The sequence below is a fragment of the Palaemon carinicauda genome, chromosome 16, assembly GCF_036898095.1.
Source record: "Palaemon carinicauda isolate YSFRI2023 chromosome 16, ASM3689809v2, whole genome shotgun sequence".
In the NCBI taxonomy this organism is placed as follows: Eukaryota; Metazoa; Arthropoda; class Malacostraca; order Decapoda; family Palaemonidae; genus Palaemon; species Palaemon carinicauda.
The window spans coordinates 58,912,983-58,930,482 of record NC_090740.1 but is presented as its reverse complement, the minus strand read 5'-3'; positions in this window follow the sequence as shown (position 1 = coordinate 58,930,482).

The window sequence follows — 17,500 nt, the reverse complement described above, 5'->3', positions numbered from 1 at the left end:
AGAATGTGTACAATCTCATGTAGGAAATCCTTCATTAGTGGTTAATTTCAGGAATATATTCTTTCACTGCAGTAGTTGGAAAGTTTTCCATGATGAAATGGAACACATGAGACAAATGTAAATGAAAAATGGATACCACAGCAACATTATAAAAGAAATGATGAAAAATATTTATTAATTTTACACATATACTCAGGACCCAAATAAAAGCAACAAACATATAATTCTCTATCACAATATGCACTATGGGATAGCCTACAGTGAAGAGGTGGATGTCCATAGAAGATTCATTGTCTATGGAGTAAAACCAATGGCACCATTTGAGAAGGTATTGCTGAGTAACTAAAGTAAGCCAAACTTCGCAAATACCTTAGTGACGAAAAACAATCATGCCTCCACAGTACCCAAGAAATCTACGACCAATGTAGTTTATATATCAAAATGCTCGGAAAGGATGGGTAGACCCCTAAATAACATTATGCTACATTGGCCACACAATGACAACCCTTAGGTGGAGACATTCAGCTCACTGTAAATATCGGGACATGCATTAGTATTTCGTTAGTATAGGCTGCAGTTGGGTGCTGAAGTAGTTTGCATCAGAATGTAGAAGCCTGAATTGAACATCCAAGTTTCCTCAGACTATGTCCCTCCCTCTAGCAGGAGGACATTCTGCAGCATGCCTCGAAAACATCCTGAAGCCATAAGAATAAAGATGTTTTTCCAGTGCGAGATCTTTAAAGTTACAACTGGAATTTTGAAATTTTATTATCCCTTTAGAGTTTAGTGGGTAAGTATCCCCTATTTGATAGAGATTTTGCCGTTTTTACAATTCAAATGAACACAATATGGCTTTTATCTATAGGAGCACACTTCAAGCCCGTACTTGGTGAAATAGTGAGTGCTAGCGTTTGCACATGTATAGGAAACAAAGGAAAAGTAAGTCAGTGTTTGTTCAACTCATTTAGCACCAACATCTACCGAAAATTACTCTTGGTCTCTGCCAGCCTATGCAGTTATTAATTTTAGTAAGTCCCTGAAAACTGTACATAGTATTGCTAGATGGTTGTATTTCATATTGACATGATTAGAATCGGTTTGTTGTAAGGGGAAATAGGTGAAATTTTTCTATACACATTATCCAAATCATGCATGTGATCTATACACAAACTACAATAATCCATGCTATTCACAGACGGGCTGAGCCTCACAGACTATGAGGAACCATGGTTGTCCCTGGTGGGCTTAGCTTCCCGGACTACAAGAAAACATGGCGTTCATTGTGGCCTACACAGTACTCATAACGAATTATTTAAGTTTATATTTGAATTATTATTCTTATCTTATTATGAAATAGTAATGAAAATAATGTAAAAAATATGCAATTAGTATTTTAGATTTTATTGTGGGCCACATGGTGCACATTATTTAGATTTTTTATTGGGAAAATAGTTATGTTAGGCTAGCATAAAGAAATATATAATAAGATCGTAATTTTGTTTATTGTAGACTATATGGTTATATTGCAATTATTTTTAATTGCTGTTATGTTAGGTTAACTTACTGATAAATATTGTTTTATTCTTTTAGTTTTTGTTGTGATAGTGATGATTATAACTTATATTTGTTTTTTTTATCGGCTTATAACAACAGTACGAATTTGAACACTACCAAGGGTGACAAGCCCAAGTAAGTGACCTATAATGGTAGCTATTAGGTGAGATTGAGGTCAAAGATGACCCGGAAATTATCAATAAAGAAACCAGTTGCTTAGATTTTTTTGTTGATATCAATAAGCATGAGCTGTTATCTCAAGCTGCACTTGATGAGTTAAAAAGGGCTGATTTCTTTTGTTAATTAAGTGAATTTTGAATGATTAACTCTTATGAACGAACTAGAAGCAAGTTTCTTACCTTGTCTTCTTTCAACACCTTTCATGACTCATGTAAGACCAGAGAACCTGCCAGAATTGTACACCTAGTCCGAGGATGAAGTACACGACCCGACACCTCAATCAAAGACGGCCAAGAGCACCAGTGCCAAACCCAAGGACCAGGTATGGAAGGAGGATGACATTGACTACCCTGATTCGCCTGACTTCGTCTACCATGCATCACCATTCATCTAGCCCCCTTATGAATACTTCCAGAAACTGTTTGTTGTTGTGGAGGACCTCTATGTAAAGAAGAAAGATGCTGGTACTCCCACAATGATGTCTCTGAAATAATGTTGCTTATTAGCCTCAACATTTACACGGGTGCGTACATAAGCCTAGCCAATATGGAATAAGAAAAGGTGAGTTACCTAGAGGTCCCGTTTTCTACACTCACGCGAATGACGTCACCTGGCGAGTTCAGCCAGGCGACATATAAGTGGGAAATATGCCGCGGTTTTTCTTTTTTTCACAGACGCTTTTGTTTTCATTTATGTTGACAGATTCATCATGGTTATATGTGTCATATATGTGTGCTCCAATTCTTAGTAGACCAATATAAATGTTGGTGGTGAAAAAGAATAAATTTTACCGGTTCCCAAAAGACGCAGAAATATGTAATAAGTAGGTGAATGTATGCAAAAGAAATGAGGGTATCAATGCCAAATATACACGAATTTGTTCGTTACATTTCCAACCCAATGATTTTGCCAGAAACCTTAGGCATAAGTCGCTCAATTGCTGCCCTAAGACTGTCCGAAGTCTAAAAGAAGATGCCACACTGACATAAAATCTTTATGATAATTTAATTATTGTTTGTTGTGATTCAGGTAAGCCTATCACTAATATCTCGTCACTTTAGTTTCGTTTACTAGGCATATGTTGCATGAATCCTTTTGGTCAACTAAGAGAACTGTATATGAATAGGTTCACTTAAAAAAATACAAAAATATATGGATATATCAATTATATTTCTATAAGTAAATCTTTGGCTACGACATGAAGAATGTTTTTGAAGATGATAGAGAGAGAGAGAGAGAGAGAGAGAGAGAGAGAGAGAGAGAGAGAGAGAGAGAGAGAGAGAGAGAGAGAGAGAGAGAGAGAGAGAATTTTACAAAAAAAAGTTTTCGTATGTATAAATACTATTATTTGAGCTTCAGATTATAGTAATAAAAAATGTTGCTTCGAAATTTTCCAAAAGTTTTCGTCTTAGCAGATCCACCCTATCTAATCAACTTAATTCAAAATCATTTAATAGACTATGGTTTTCAGGTTGGAGATAAAATCATTACCTCAAAATCTATGTCAAAAATCGTACCTTTATCAGTAAATGATCTCAAAATAGCTTACAAAATTGATGAGTCACTTAAACGTGAGAGGTTATAAACGGCAATGTGAGAAAACAGCAGTTCAGTTACTCTCTTTCTCAGTGGCTAATTCCATCAAATTTTGTAGTAACAAAGGCTTATTGAAAAGTCAGTTTTGTAATGAAACATCTGATCTTATATCTTTGATTGTTAGTTGGATTGGCTTGAATAACTCGTACATGAAGTATGTCGTCAAGAAAGGTAGTAGTGCTTTCTCGAGCTGTCCACGTCAAGTTGAAATAGATGCTATATTTTGTTATTAATGTTAAAGTGAAAGACAAAATGTTTCCGTCCATTAAAGGGCTTATCGTATAATATGTTGCATGGGCAGTAAGGATTACAGTCCTTGATGACAAGACGGCTCTGTCAAGACACAGTCGAACATCTATTTTCTTTCATACGACAAATTGGTCATTACCATGGTCATCCGTCACCTTTGGAGTTTTAATATAGACTACGGTTATACATAGTGGGTAGAGACAGAAGTTAATGAGTTTAGGGTCTTAATGTTTGTAATAATGATGAAGCAACTGTACATCTTGTGTCACTACTGAGTGCTTAAATATAAGTGGTCCATCTCAAAGGTTAAATATTGCTCCCAATGATCTAGATTCCGGGTTATATATCTCTGCGTGTCTCATGAAGCACCTTCTGCCTGTTAACAATGAGACTGAGACAGGAAAATCAAGTAAAAGATTTAGTAGAGATAAAACCTGAAACACTGATAGGAAATAAGTCCTTAAGTTCTTTGATGGGAGGGGTCGTGGCTTTTAAACCTAAAAATAAGTATAACCTACATAGGCTCAGCTGATGCAGATGAAACAGGTGATAACTGGATATCACTTGTAAAGAGAAAGGTGTTACATAGGTTATGTAACCATTTTAAAGAAAATCTACAAGAAATGGAATATTTATTCAAAATTTTCCATGGCGATGCTCTAAAACCAGGAGTCAGAGCCGTTTCATATCTTATTGATATATTGAAAGCCTCAAATATTGATGTTCCCGAGGAGGTAATGAGCTTTTTAGTATTAGAATTAGGCTAGATTTTAGAATAAGAATATTATACTAAGAAGGAAGAATTTTATAATAAGGTTTTGAAAAAAGAAAACGAATTACCCAGTAATATGCAAAATTTATTTAATTGAAACGAGAGAGAGAGAGAGAGAGAGAGAGAGAGAGAGAGAGAGAGAGAGAGAGAGAATGTATTAAGATTTTTAATGAAATATTCGGAATGAAGCTTTTGTCATACGTGAATTTTTATTTCCATTGCTATTATATTCCCTATCTTAATATGTATTTTGGAAATATAATCATAAAGACATTAATATTAGCCTAATTTCATGAATGCAATGTCCGGAATCCAAAAAGAGGCACGTATAATAAGTCTGGTTGTACAGGACAGCTGTCAAATAAACGCTCGGAACTCTCCAGGTGACGTCACAGCGCACAGCCGAGCGCCCATCACCTTGCGCAGTAACTCACCTTATCTTATTCCATCTTGAGCCTGGCATCAAGGCCTGGTCACTATTGACGAGGATAGAACTGGTGGAGTAATGTCACTATTTTGGTATTGTTCAGAACTTGTACATCTTGATCTCATATATGTGTCCATACTTAGATAGTCATTTTTTTTTTTACTGTACTTGAATACTTATTCTTTTTTTTTTTTTTTTTTTTACACTCTACTTGAATATTTTTATCTCCTGCATGTGTCTCCGGTGCCGCAGTGTAGTAATTTTGATGTAATTTAATACTGTACTTGCATATTTTGCCTGAAGCCTGGTTCACACTATGCCAGTAATTTAGTCAAGTGGCGAGTAATTTAGCTACTAAACGTGTCTGAACACCAAACAGTTTAGTCAAGTAGTTTAGTAAGCAATTTAGTGATTTAGTGTTTAGTCGATCCAAAATGTTCTATTTTTACGGTCAAGTAGTAGCTCTGCCCACTTGTCATTCGTCAACTAAGCCAGTGAGAACATGTGTTGAATTTAGTAGAAATGGCACTTCGATGGAGTGAAAAGACGACACTAAAATTTATTTCAAAATATTTACAACATGAGAGCTTGTGGAATGTTAAATGTCCACAGTATAAAAATAAACAAATCAAGCAAAGTGCCTACGCTGATTTGGAGAAAACCATGGATATACCTGGATTTAGAGAGGAGATAAAAGCGAGAATCAAGAACATCAGGTATTTTCCATTTTTATGCCTCCGTAATCATGTTAGTAATTTTTTTCCAGTTGTGATGAGGCTAAAATTGGTTAAAAACGGCTATATGTTTTGATTTATTCATGTAATTACATTATTATTCTATATGTGTTTGTTTTCTTCTCAGATCAACCTACTCACAAGAATTGACAAAATCAAGGAATTCAAAAAATCTGGTGCCGGGATGGACTCGGTTTACACTCCATCGGTGAAATGGTTCACCATATTAGATGAATGCCTCGGGAACATGAATGCAATATTAATGGAAAGTGAAAGAAATTTGGTAAATACATACATTTAATTATGTCTGAATTATAGTATTTCCTTACGATTCTGTAATTTGGTTTTTGCCGGAACTGAACTCCTTAAATGGGTATCATTTCGTTGAATTTGTGATTGCACTTTCATCAACAGAAAGTTAAAACATTCTTGACTCATTCTGAATGTTGAGTAGTATACTCTAGGATCTTCTACTTTTAATTCCTTGAGAAGTGAATTAGTAACTCCCAGTTGATTTCTTCTCTGAATCCATTTTCGTTCCCATAATCTTTTTCTTTTTGACACACTTATTTCTTCCTCCACTTCCTCTAAAATAGCTATTGCAATATCTTTTATTAGCCTCTTAGCTTTGCTGCGATGCCTTACACACTACTGTACTCTACTTGACTGGTTGTGCGAACGAAATTGATCAGTTTAGTAGGAAAGTAGTGACTAAACTACTCGCCACTTGACTAAATTACTGGTATAGTGTGAACCAGGCTTCATGCTTGTGTTTGTGGTATTTTAGTACATATATTCTTTATATATTTTATCTGTACTTGTATATTTTGTTATAATGTCAGTGTTTGCGGTGCTTTAGTACAGTTATTTTAGTACTGTTTGTCTAACTATGCTCTTATGTTTTGTTATTTTGTATTTTTCTGTCGTGCTTTTGTACACCCAATTCGAAGATATATTTTTCTTTAATGTTCTTTACATATAAGTTTTAGATCTCTTGCTTGTGGTTATGGTCCTTGGGATAGTCATTTTTATGTTTTAGTTTTTTCATTGTAATAGTGTATTTTGATATCTTGCTTGTTACATAGTTCTCTAGTGAAGTCATATTTATGTTCTGTTTAGCTACCTAAGTATTTTGAATGGTAAAAATCTCTTCATCCCTCAAAAGTTTAGTAACTTCCCCAGTAATCCAGGCACATAATCTGCTTGGGTTCTATTATTTTTGCACCTTTGAAACATTGAGTGCATTTTCCAAGAAGAAAATAGATAACCTAATAAGAGGGAATTTTGTACATAATTTTTTCTACGAGAGTCCGCTAGGGTGATAAAAATCCAGTTGTCTTATGTACTATTCAAAAAAAAAAAAAAAAAAAAAAAAAAAAAAAAAAAAAAAAAAAAAAAAAGGCTAAATATATTCAGACTTCTCAGAAACTTTATACATTTTAATTTTTAGATTTCTTAAATTTTTGGGTTGTATGAATGCACTGCCTTTATACAAGGAGGATCTGATGAAAGCCGTTAGGTATTGGGTGAAAGAACTGTCATCAAAATTTGAATGAATGAAGCACCACAGTAAAAAATTTCGCCCTTTTCTTCGTAGCCATGAGAAAAGCTAAGGAAAAATAAGAAACTGTTATCCTGAGATATTGATGACACAATAATTTAAATGAAAAATGCAGAAGAGAATTACTACCTCTTGATTGTAAATGAGTCTTTGAAAGTGATTTACTGCAAATGTTGTAAATGCAGAAGTTTCTCTATGTAATCCTGTGAACACTAGACCACTAAGGCCGGAGTCACATGGGAAGTAATGCAAGACGTGAAACGCAAGACCTGAATGTGTCGCACATGAAAATAAAATTGGTAAAAAAAATCTTCATCAATTGCGGCACATGAGAAGTATCAACACCCCAGAAACGGGGAACGCGTGTGTCTACGTATCGATCAAAAGGGAACCTGATCACTTTTCGTATCGCGTTTCGGGCAAAACTAGTTCTATAGCAGCAGATTTTATTATTACGATAATAGAATCTCATTATGATTTGAAAATAGAATACATTATGATTAACCTTCTGTTCCTTTTTGGTCATTTCTTTATAGAATAAATTTTAATAGCCTTATAGTAACAAAGAGAAAAAAAAAACTATTCTATTGAAACTGCTTTTGTATATATTTTCATTACTGTGAATAAGAGTAGAATTTCATTTTGATATAGAATTGATAAATGTGTCATTTTCAACCAGCTGTTGTGACTTTTACATCTTCGAAGATTATCATATTGTTATGATTAAAAAAAAGAAACATTTCGTTCAACGTGCCGTTTTAAAAGTTATTTTGGTGCGCGTTTTGTTGTTGTGTTATATGTTACTGCTTTTGCAGTTGGTAATAAGCTTTAGAATTAATTCAAACTCACGTGAGATTTTTTCTTCTGCTGGTGTTGATTTTTGCCAAATACGACGCCCAGATTGCAAATATATGAGCACTAGCGACCATAGTTCATCATAAGTATTATTTGACATTTCTGAATAATAATATTTTTCTTCATCTTCATATTCCATCAGTGAGTAGAATGGTTTTTTTTTTTTTTTTTTTTTTTTTTTTTTTTTTAAATTCTCCAATTCTGTTCCTCAATAGAAATGTTCAGGACACCAACAGCTGTTTATTTTCCTTTGTTTTCTCAAAGCTAATATAATCAGTGCATCAGCATCCAATAATTCCATCTTGTAAACAGACTAATGTGGGCATCAACACTTCCAAGTAACTATCTGTAAAGCTGTATAGCCATGGACGTCTTTATTATACGAACTTGTAGATTTGACATTGCAACAACGTACAATTCAAAGGATAAGGGTTGTTGACAGGGAACGAGTGTAGTGCATGATGCCGAAAAACATACTGTTAGTTTACAGAACTTTGGTTCTAGGAAAAGGTGATCTAGGTTCTTGTACGTGATGAAGTGTCATTAAATTCCCATCATATCGGATGTAACCCTCTAACGTCGTCATTTTTTATACTGTCAAGTGTTTTAAAGGTTTATATAACAGTTACTTTCCGTAAGTATGGGTAAACTAGTTTTGAATAGGGCATATAGACAAAGTAAACATATGAGGCAGTTTATGCCAAATTTAATTATAAAATGTCTGCCTCTAAATCAGTTTTATTTAAGATATGACATATGCTGTTTTAAAAAAACCTATAATTTGGTAACCACTGTCCATTTTGAAAGAGCAATGACCTTGATTAAATGAGTCTAAAGACTGTTGTAATGAGATTACAAAACAAATGAAAGGATGGAGACATTTTTTTAAAGAGAGAGAGAGAGAGAGAGAGAGAGAGAGAGAGAGAGAGAGAGAGAGAGAGAGAGTTGTCATATACTATTCCTGATATGCATGGAGATGATTCGGAGTAACAAGTTACCCAATGTAATGGTTTGATAAGTAAGGAAATAACAAAAAACTAAACTAATTTATGTAAGTAGACTATACGTATATAACTTGTAAAAAGATGAAATTAAAGTAGTCTCCAAAACACCATGTTAATCCGGAATCATTATGAAGAAAAAAAAACCCTGGAAAATGACAGATTCAGAGAAACAAATAACACCGTAAGATTGGAGTGAAAATTCCAAGAAATATAATGCTATTTCTAAAATAATCTCTTACATTATATTATATCATTCATTGTGCAATAAAGCAGATACCAAAACTACATGGAATATCTTGAAGTGTTTTATATAGATTTCCAAAAAGATATTTTGTAAATAAAAGGAGGAAAGATATAATTCGTCAGAATGCCATTACCATTATAATAATACTTTTAATTAACGAGGAATAAGAAAAGACCTTGATGTAAAGATAAACCTACTGTTTTACACGTTGTTTAATCCCTATATATCTTTATGATTCAACTAATCCCTATTACTCTTTAGTCTACGAGGGAATATATATATATATATATATATATATATATTCTTACGAAGCTGGTCTAGTGTAGAGTAAATACTGTATAGTAGATCAATGATAATTTTATTTATATTTCATATATTGTTTTCATTTGTGCATTGAAGAGATAATACCCAGCCCACAAAATGAGCCCCTCTCATGTAGGAGTCATGCGAGATAGGAACAAGGACTTAGGTAATATTCTTTTACATTTTTATGATGTATTGCGTCATGTTTGAGTGAGAATTTCAGAACATTTGCTTTGGAATGTTGTTAACCATGCGCTTTCGAAGTTTTGAGAATAGCTGGTGAGAGGAAGTTATCTTTTTTTTTTTGGGGGGGGGGACAACAGCTGTCTCAGTCAGCTAGAGAGAGCCGTCTGGTGTAGCGTATGTACAGCGTTTCAAAGAGTAATATTTGGCAACTTTTAGGCTTGGCACAACCCCTCATGCTTCCAAAACAGGTTGGAACCTTCTAGAATTAGCCAAAAAGTTCATATATAAGGTGACCCAAGGTTGGATTAGAGTCAGAGACAGACAGACATAGAGATCGAGTTAGAACCGTAGCCATCCTCTCTCTCTCTCTCTCTCTCTCTCTCTCTCTCTCTCTCTCTCTCTCTAGCAAACCAGCGTATTTTTTAAGTGTTCATTACGTTAGTGTGTCCTCTCCTAAGTGACTCTGTGCTCCAAAGCAAATTGTGTGTCACGCTAGACTAAAAGGTGGTTTTTTAATTTATTGTATTAGGGTGAGTGTTGGCATTGAATAACGTTTTTTGTAAATGTCCCTGTAGGCCGGAGAGGTTTATAGAGTGATCTGGTTAACTAGTATTCATTTAGAGTCAAACTTAAACATTGAATTATTTCAGAATTATTTCAAGCATTTGTATTATTTCCATTTCATTTTTTCTTTTCTTAGGTTAAGGTTTATTCAGATATAATAGTTCAAGTCAAGTTATTATAAATTTCAGATCATAACATTTTTGTGTTATTCTAAGTTCTGTTCAGACTTGATATTTTTTCCAGTGACTTCATTTTGTTACGTAAATACTTTTTAAAGTGTTGTAATTTATATAGAATATATCTATTTTTGTAGAGAATGCATTATTGCAATCATCATTATTTGGGACCAGATTTCCGCTCGATTCCTGTTAAGAACCACAGTGAGAGATAGATAAGTGTTACTAATACTTAAGAGTAATTACCCAGTTTAGTTTTGAGTGTGCTTAACAGACCTTTGGATATTCAGCGATTTATATATTGCTGTCTTGGAGTTATTTAATGGTCTCAGAATTCGTGTATTAATGTTTTAAAGTGTAACAGTTTTAATGTAAAAACAAACAAGGTAATTTGGAAATTCGAGAGGTTAATTAACTTGCCAGTCATAGTATATGTAATATTATATGCTTGGTTCCCAGTCACGAGCTGTAGTATAATGTATTTTGTTAGTGCCCGAACCTGAGAACCATACCGTATAATATAGTTTGGGTGCTCAGACCCGGGAACCATATAGTATGATACATATATATATATATATATATATATATTTATATATATTATGTATATATATATATATATATATATATATTCAAATAAGTCATATATGGCTTATTTGAATATGAAAAACACGTCTAATTATGCAAAGTTTATCATATATATATGCACATATATATACTGTACATACACACACACACGCGCACACACACACACACACATATATATATATATATATATATATATATATATATATATATATATATATATATATTCAAGCAAATGTTTCGAATGGTGGGGTGTTCCATTCAGAAGTTTTTTCAGATATTCGAGAGGTTTAATTGACAAAGGAGTCTAATTTGCCATCCAACATTACCCTAAGGTTCATTTTTCTATTTCTGAGCATCGCAGTCATTACATTGTTGTGACATTAAGCCAGTTTGTATTATGTCTTCTGTTTTATAGGGGTATCTTGGATTATAAGGGAAGGCACAAAGACGCCTTGTGCAGCATTTAAGGGACATGGTCTTGCTTCTGCATGCATGACTCTATCAATATCACAAATATTCTAAGCTCCTCCCGATGTTTCTTGGTTACGATGTCAAATTATTATTATTTTTTTTTCATTATTCTGAAGTCGAGTCATTCTTTAATTTCTTAATTCCAGATTTCTTCTATATGCGATTCTTTGTTGATTATTTCGGAATTGAGAATTTCTTTGGTCTTTATCCTGTGCTTCACGTATAGTTGCCATTATGCTTGCGTTAGTGTTCATTCTTAATTTTATCTGCTTTTCGTCTTCTGCTCCCCGTCTAGCTGACATTCTGCTTGCATTTGTGTTCCTTCTTAAATTCCTCTGCTCTTCATCTTCGGCTTCACGTCTAGCTGATATTCTGCTTGTATTAGTGTTCCTTCTCGAATTCATCTGCTCTTTGCCTACTGTCTCACATCTAGCTGCCATTTTGCTTGCATTAGTGTTCCTTGCTAAATCCACCTGCTCTTCATTTTCTGCTTTATGGCTAGCTGCCCCTCTACTTACATGGGGTTTCCTTTGTTCCTCATTCAGTGTCTAACGTCCACCTGCCATTCTTCTTGCATTTGTTTCCTCCATAAATTACTTTGCTCTTCTGTTTTCTGCTGTCTTCTTCTTTTCACCTAATTTGCTTTATCGGATTTACCAAATGAGAGCCTCTTTTTGGGTGGCATCTTTTTTTCAGAAAACAAAAAATATAAAGAAATAACATAAGACTGAATCATAAAATATTCGGTAAGTTTTTGTACATTTTATCACATGGAAAATAAAATCAGTGTATGCTATAGGCTACGTGTGAGGGTTACACCTACAGTAAGTACCCACTTTATAGAAAAAAAATCCAAATTAATATAGCCCCAAATATTCTCCTATGTTCATACAATCTCGATGTAGAAATTCATCGCACTTGGTTCATTATTTTTGAAAGCAATTTTTTAAAGTCTACGGCGCCAGCCTTTCTGATATTCGCCCAATTTCATGGATTGCTTGTTATTATTATTATTATTATTATTATTATTATTATTATTATTATTATTATCCAAGCTACAACCTTAGTTGGAAAAGCAACATGCTATAAGCCCGAGGGCTCCAATAGGGAAAAATAGTTCAGTGAGGAAAGGAGATAAGGAAATAAATGAATGATGGGGACAAACTAACAATAAACAATTCTAAAAACAGTAATAACGTCAAAACAGAAATGTCATATATAAACTATAAAAAGACTTACGTTAACCTGTTCAACATAAAAAAACATTTGCTGCAACTTTGAACTTTTGAAGTTCTACTGATTCAACTACCCGATTAGGAAGATCATTCCACAACTTGGTCACAGCTGGAATAAAACTTCTAGAATACTGTGTTGTATTGAGCCTCATGATGGAGAAGGTTCGGCTATTAGAATTAACTGCCTGCCTAGTATTACGAATAGGATAGAGTTGTCCAGGGAGATCTGAATGTAAAGGATGGTCAGAGTTATGAAAAATCTTATGCAACATGCATAATGAACTAATTGAACGACGATGCCAAAGATTGATATCTAGATCAGGAATAAGAAATTTAATAGATCATAAGTTTCTGTCCAGCAAATTAAGATGAGAATCAGCAGATCAGCAGAACAGATTGATCACCGAAAGTCTTGTAAAACTTTCTCAACAAGCCAATTTTTTGTGCAATTGAAGAAGACACAGACCTAATGTGTTTCTCAAAAGTAAATTTGCTGTTGTGAATCACAACTAAAATTTTAAAAGAGTCATACAAATCTAAAGAAACATTATCTATACTGAGATCCAGATGTTGAGGAGCCACCGTCCTTGACTTACTTACAATCATACTTTGAGTTTTGTTAGGATTCAACTTAATACCCCATAATTTGCACCAAACACTAATTCTAGCTAAATCTCTATTAAGGGATTCACCAACCCCAGATCTACATTCAGGGGATGTAATTGATGCAAAGAGAGAAACATCATCTGCATATGCAACAAGCTTATTTTTTAGGCCAAACCACATGTCATGTGTATATAGTATGAAAAGTAATGGGCCAAGAACACTACCCTGTGGAACACCGGATATCACATTCCTATACTCACTATGGTGCCCATCAACGACAACTCTTTGAGATATATTACTTAAAAAAATCAATAATAATGCTAAGAAATTAACCACCCACTCCCAACTGTTTGAGTATGAAAAGAATGGCCTCATGATTAACACGGTCAAAGGCATCACTAAAATCAAGGCCAATCATACGAACTTCCTGACCACAATCAAGGGATTTCTATACAGCATTGGAGATTGTAAGAAGGACATCACATGCACATGCCTTTACGAAAACCAAATTGCAAACTAGGGAATAGATGATTACCTTCAGCAAACCTATTAAGACGTTTTGCCAGAAGACGTTCAAAAACTTTAGATAATATGGGAGTTATGGAAATTGGGCGGTAATCAGTTGGACTTGAGATACCACAAACACATTTACATAGAGGAGTAACATTACCAATTCTCCAACAAGTGCTAAAAGCTCCCCTTCTTGCTAACTTGCGCAAAATAAGATAACTTTGGAGCTAAGAAATATGCAGTCTTTATAAAAACAATGGAAAAATACCATTTGGGTCTACACCTCCATAAGCATCAAGGTCCATCAACAGAGCTTTAATTTCACGAGAACAAAAAGCTAAACTAGTTAGTTTAACCTCAGGAAAATAGGAATGAGGAAGTTCAAGTTTTTCATTACTCTGTTTATTGTCAAAAACATCAGCCAAAAGGGTTGCCTTTTCCTTTGGACAGTGAGTGACTGAGCCATCTGGTTTAAGTGAAAGAGAAACTGTTGCATCTACACCAAAAAGTGCAGATTTAAGGGTAGACCACCATTTATGTTCCTGAGTTGTACCAGAAAGTGTTTCTTTTATGGTTAAATTGTATTCCTTTTCAGTTGAGACATAAACTCTTTGAGCAAAAGCTCGAAGCTGAGTATAATTATTCTAGGTCAAATCTGATCTGTTACCCTTCCAAAGATGATAGGATTCCTGCTTCTCCAAATAAGCACGTCTAGAATCATCATTGAACGACGGTTTGTCCTTCACCCGATACCTTAGCACACAAGAAGGGATACGCCTATCAATTATGTTGACTAGATTCTCATTCAAAGGGACAACAGGATCAAAACTACTATACAATTGTGACCAATTCAAGCACAAAAGATCATGCAAAATCCCATTCCAGTCTGCTTGGGATTTCATATAAATTTTACAAGAGTATGATACATCAGGGACAGGCTGCTCAGTCTTCACTAGTAATGAAATCAAGGCATGATCAAGTGTCGCGACTGGAGAACCAACCTTACTAGTTATAATGCCAGGGGAGTCAGTGTATACGAGGTCCAAGCAATTATCAGACCTGTGAGTAGCTCTATTTATGATTTGCTCACAGCCTGATTCAGAGGCAAAGTCTAAAGCTCTTAAGCCATGGCGATCGGTAGGAGAGATAGAACTTAACCACTCCCTATGGTGAGCATTAAAATCACCAACAAGGACAAAAGAAACCTTTCTATCATCTTCTTGTATCTTAGCCATAATGGTAAGAAGACAATTGAAGATAGAATCCTCCCTGTCTAGATTCCGGTAGATCAAACACAAATAAAAGTTGTTATGCCTGCCACAAACTTTTATTACCTGAATCTCATGACATCCACATTGATAGCAGGACTTATGAGAAGCAGGGTACTCAGTCCTAATATACACTGCCATTCCCCTGGCACTAGAGATGGCATCACGTTTCAACATCATTGGCTTCTTAAAACCAGTTATAAGGAGTTCCGATGAGTGCCTCATATTAGAAACCAAAGTTTCTGAGCACAAAAGAATATCATACTGTCTGGACGCAACTGTAAGGTCTTGAATATTTGCATGAAGACCACGAATATTGCAATACAGAAGACAATATTGACGAAATCACGAACGTACTGGTCCCGGATTTCACGCAATGTCTCCAGACAGCATAACAATTATTAGTAATAAAAATGAGACATCATACTTGAAAACTAGATTAACAAGAATTATAACAAAAACAATATGTACAGAATTATAAATAAAGTGATTGATGAAACCCATTGACTATAGTAAAAAGTTGGAAAAACTGGTCAACATGGAGGAGCCGATACACCATGCAAGGCTAAATACCCTCCAGGATAGCCATTTCAACTAAAGGGAGGCCAGTAAGGATTGTTTTGAGAAGAAGAAGAATCAGATAAGGAAATGACAACCTTTTGATAAACCACCAGGCATTCATGGCCCTTCTATTAAACCTGCCCAACACACCATTTCAAAAAAACAATAGGAAAAAAAAATAAGATAGAATGGTGTGCCCGAGTGTACCTTCAATCAAGAGATCTCTAACCCAAGACAGTGGAAGACCATGGTACAGAGGCTATGGCACTACCTAAGACTTGAGGACAAAGGTTTATTATTGGAGTGTTCTTCTCCGAGAAGAGCTGCTTACCATAGCTAAAGAGTCTCTTCTACTCTTACCAAGAGGAAAGTACTCTGAACAATTGTAGTACAGTAATTAACCCCTTGGGTGAAGAAGTATTTAGTAATCTCATTGTTGTCAGGTTTATGAGGAAAGACGAGAATCTGTAAAGAATAGGCCAGACTATTCTGTGTATGTGTAGGCAAAGAAAAAAATAAGCCGCAACGAGAGAGAGAGAGAGAGAGAGAGAGAGAGAGAGAGAGAGAGAGAGAGATCCAATGCATTACTGTCTGGACAGTCAAAGGATCCAATAACTCTTTAGTGGTAGTATCTCAACGGGCGGCTGGTGCCCTTGCCAACCTACTACCTGCAAAAAACGGGGTAGATTTCCTAACCAGACAAGAGGGCTTGGAATCCTACCATCTAAAGTTCCACGTTTTTCTTTGATTGATTTGAGGTTTTCTGGTATCCTGACATCTAAGGTCATTGACGCAGATCCCTATTTCATGGAATACTGTTTTAGGGGCCTTTAATTGTGGGGCCCAAAGACCAGCAACGTGGGTCTTGATTAAGATTTGAATAGCAGCCTTAGCTTTCTCGATAAAAATTACATAAGATTTGACCATTATATATTCTGTAAATTCCTTGTAAAACTTTTCTGTAGGGAACACACAGACACTCATATATGTATATATATATATATATATATATATATATATATATATATATATATATATATATATATATATATGTATATATATATACACACACACACATATATATATATATATATATATATATATGCGATTTCAATGCTAAAGTAAGTTAAGAGAAATGAGGTGAATCAGCAGTAGATAAATCTAGAGTAGGCATAAAGGAAAAAGGAGACATGCGTTTAGAATTTGCTGAAAGATGTAATTTTAAAATCATGAACACCTTTAATAAAAAAGGAACAAAGAAAATGTACTTGGAGAAGCTCGAATGGAGAAACAGAAAATGATAGAGATATAATTTTTAGGGGAAAAGTCAATTTAGTTAAAGATGTAAAAGTGTTAAACAAATTAAAGTCAAACGATCATAAAATGGCGAGAAGCAAAATGTGTTTAGATCTAAGGAAAGAGGAAAAAATTTATTTTAGTAAAGAAAATGAACAATCTTTTAATAAGAGAACAATCTGATGAGTTTTGTTTAGCATAAGAAAATAAATACTACCAGCTACATGAGGAATTAGAAGGAAGTAAAGAAGAAAATATTAACAGTACTTTAACAAAATATTTATTGGAATTAGCACAAGAGATAGGTGGCCATGCTCGTAACCAAGATCAAGGATAACTATCAGAAAAGTCCAAAACCTAATAAGAAAAGATTGGAAGTTAGGGTAAAACACAAGAGAGATGAAATAGAATTAGCAGAACTATCCAAAACAATAAAGTAAAAACCCAAGATATTCGTAAACAAAAACAGTACTTTAACAAAATATTTATTATAATTAGCACAAGAGATAGGTGGCCTTGCTCGTAACCAAGATCAAGGATAACTATCAGAAAAGTCCAAAACC